Below are 3,543 nucleotides of genomic sequence, written 5' to 3'. Positions count from 1 at the left end.
GTCTCATGGAGTTTATATATACTAAAATTATTTTATTTTTTTAATGTTCTTGGCGTGATGCGTGTATGGAAGAATATTTGTTAATCACCATAAGCAAAATTCTTCACAAAATGCATAATAAATCTTCTTATTACGCTAGCAAAATTATAATAAATTTTTTTTTACAAATAACATAAAAAAATCATTTTTATCTTCAACAAAAAAACACATTTAAAAATTAACAATTTCATAATCACTTTTTTTTTTTTAATTCTCGGAAAGACAATTATAAAAAAGGAAACAATATTGAATTACAACATTTAATACTTAAGAAATTCAATATTAAATAAATTTTATACATTTATAACAAATTATAAGTTCATATATGCAGTTTACCATATTTGCAGGCAGCTTACCGTATATGCTGCATACTGTATTTGCAGCCTACCGTATTTGCAAACAACTTATCGTATTTGCATCTTACCGTATATGTTGCCTACCGTATTTGCAACATACCATATTTGCAGCCTACCGTATTTGCAAACAACTTACTGTATTTTTACCTTATCGTATATGCTGCCTACCGTATTTGCAACTTACTGTATTTTTATATACCGAGTTTTGCACTTACAAATACCGAGAATGCAGAACACTGTACATTCACTTACCAAACCGAATTTCAAAAAAAATTTCAGATTTTTATTTTTTCAACATAAGTATAAAATAAATATTAAATATATATGAAGTACAAAATATAAATACATATGAATATGGTGCTCAATCTTCAATTTTTCAATATTGAATTACACAAAATTTAGAATTATAATATTCACATTCAACTAAATTATATCAACACTATCAAAGAATACAAGCAAAATAATTTGTATAATTTCGTATATTTCTTATTCAAGTATGAAATATACAAGTATAATTTTTCTAGATGACACAATATTGTTATACAATTGTAAAAATAATTTATAATTATTTTCTTATATCATGAAAATATTTCTAGATATTGCTTCAAAAACTTTCCAAAAAATTAAAATTCATACACTAATAAAAATACAATAAATGCAAAATTCATGCATCGCACATAACTGTGTGAAGTTTTGTTGACTTTTTTTACTCCTCACTGTACGGAGAGTTGGACAGTATCCGCAGAGAATTCCATCTCTCCGCATTGTGTAGAGAGAATTTTTTTTACTTCGCACTGTATGGAGAGTTGGAACTCTCCGCACATGGTTTGCCATCTCTCCGCACTATGCGGAGAGTTTTATTTCTTCCTTTTTTACTCCGCACATGGTTTGTCATCTCTTCACACAGTACGAAAAGTTTATTTTTATTTTTTTTTTAAACTCATGTGCGAAGAGTTTTTTTTTTTTTACTCATAAAAGTTTATATTTACTAAAATTATTATTATTATTTTAATGCTTGTGGCATGATGTGTGGAATAACATTTGTTTGATATAAACAAAATGGAAAATAAAAAATAACATCATGCATAGTAAAATTGGATTCATTTACTATTGCATGAATAGTATACCCTCCTTCCCCTTTTTATTAGAAGTTAGATATCTCTCAAGTAATGTTAAACTTATTCTCATATACGACCTGACTATATTCCTATGATGACTGCGAATACATAAAAAAACATGAATTTTTATGAACACTTAAAGATCCACATAGAACATAGCAGAATATTTCTATCCACTATCGGACCTTACGATGATTTATACCATGTCGAGCCTATTCTCATTCTTTCGAATGCATGAAACAAGCCACCAAATCACACAATCACGTGCACAATAATTGTGGAGAAAATAAATTCATATAAACCATTCAAATTCTGAAAATATGCTTTAATGTTAAGAATGTAAAACTAAAGTTAAAAATTCATATCGCATGGTTCATGGTTCTCCTGGCACAAACAAATCTATCCTAGCATGATGGAGAAAAGAAAACAAAAAGAATATTAAAGAAACGACATCGTTATTTTAAATCTTGAATTGAATTTTTGCGTCTTTAGGATCGATTTTCATGTTTCTTGTCTCATTCTATGCTCTAAAACGCTTATGAATGAGTTAGAATACATGTCCTCTTCCTCATGGACATCCCTAGCGCTTTGAAACACGTTCCAAAATTTGTTTTCACAAAAATTTCAGTCAGATAAGGAAATCAAAATTTTTTCGTTGCAATTGATGCACAGGCAAAACCCGTGCAGTCGACCAGGCTAAACTTTAAGCCTCGGTATTGTTCGTAGGGATAATAATGGAAACTCAGTAAACTTAGTTATGTAGAGGATGAAAGATAAAAGAAGGAAGTGCAATCGGTGCATAAAGCGCAGGGCTGAAAATTCTCAATTCAAGCCACTATGAAAAGCCTAGAAATAACAGAAATCAAGCTCAGGACTTTAAACAAGTGCTTGTTGGGAGGCAAGCCAATATTTTCTATTCCTTTTTTTTTTTCTATTGCTTTCTAGACTTATCCATTTCTCGTTTCTTTTTAGGTCCTTAAGATTTAGTTGGTTTATTAAATGTTTGAGCTGAGTAACATATGTTTCAGGTACCTAATCTTTAATGCTTTATTTAATTGCATTGTAAATACTTAAAACCAACATTGACAAAGGAGACAATGAGAGCAATAGGACAAGTTAGCCATTGAATTTCATGCGCATATCAGGGGAGTATGCTCTTCCGTTTCTTCCTCACCTCTTATATGTGGACTTAGGATTTAAGACATTGAGGGCAATGTCTATTATAAGTTTGGGGGTGGAAAAACATTGAATTTGTATTGGTTTGTGTGCGTGTTCGAGTGCCAAAAAATTTAAAATTCAAAAAAAATAAATTATTTTCAACTTATTTTTTTTGTGTGTGCGCTTGTATGAGTTAGGTAAATTTACCTACTATGATGTATATATTTGGAACCATTTATTATGCCATAAGGTGTTAAAAAGTTGCATGTTATGGTTGATTTATGCTTATTCATGTAAAACTTGATATTTTTGGAGCCCAAATTTATGTTTTGCATCATGAAAGAATAATTTGATTTAAAATTTGAATAGGTTGAAAAAGAAAAATATAGTGGACCTCAGATACTAAATCCAAAAAAACCACTAAATTATACATCTTTAAACCAAATTTAAAATAGTTTTCGAGTGATTGAGCTGTTGTAGGGAAACATTGAGATAAATGCAGATTCCATATGTGCTAAATTGTATGTGGATCGTCTAAGGCCAATAAGATGAAAATTAGGTGATAATTTTAAGTTAGATGTTGATTTTTGAGAATATGTGTTTAATAATGAGCACTGCACTGATCATTGCAAAGAAAAATGAAAAAAGAAAGAAAAAATATTGTCTTATTGTGAAGCTTCTCTTCGTAGCTTGTATGGCTTGAGCCTGTAAGGATATCTAAAAATGTTGTGCCCTAAAGTCATATGATTTGAGAGTCATCGGTCAAAAGCTCGCTATATGGGTCATTTAAAAAGTTTAATGGAGAAAAGTATGCACATAAAATATCGAAAAATAAATAAATAAATATATATATATATATATATATATATATA

The sequence above is a fragment of the Olea europaea genome, chromosome 6 (assembly GCF_002742605.1).
Source record: "Olea europaea var. sylvestris chromosome 6, O_europaea_v1, whole genome shotgun sequence".
In the NCBI taxonomy this organism is placed as follows: domain Eukaryota; kingdom Viridiplantae; phylum Streptophyta; class Magnoliopsida; order Lamiales; family Oleaceae; genus Olea; species Olea europaea.
The sequence above is the reverse complement of the archived record's forward strand: the minus strand, read 5'-3'. Positions refer to the sequence as shown.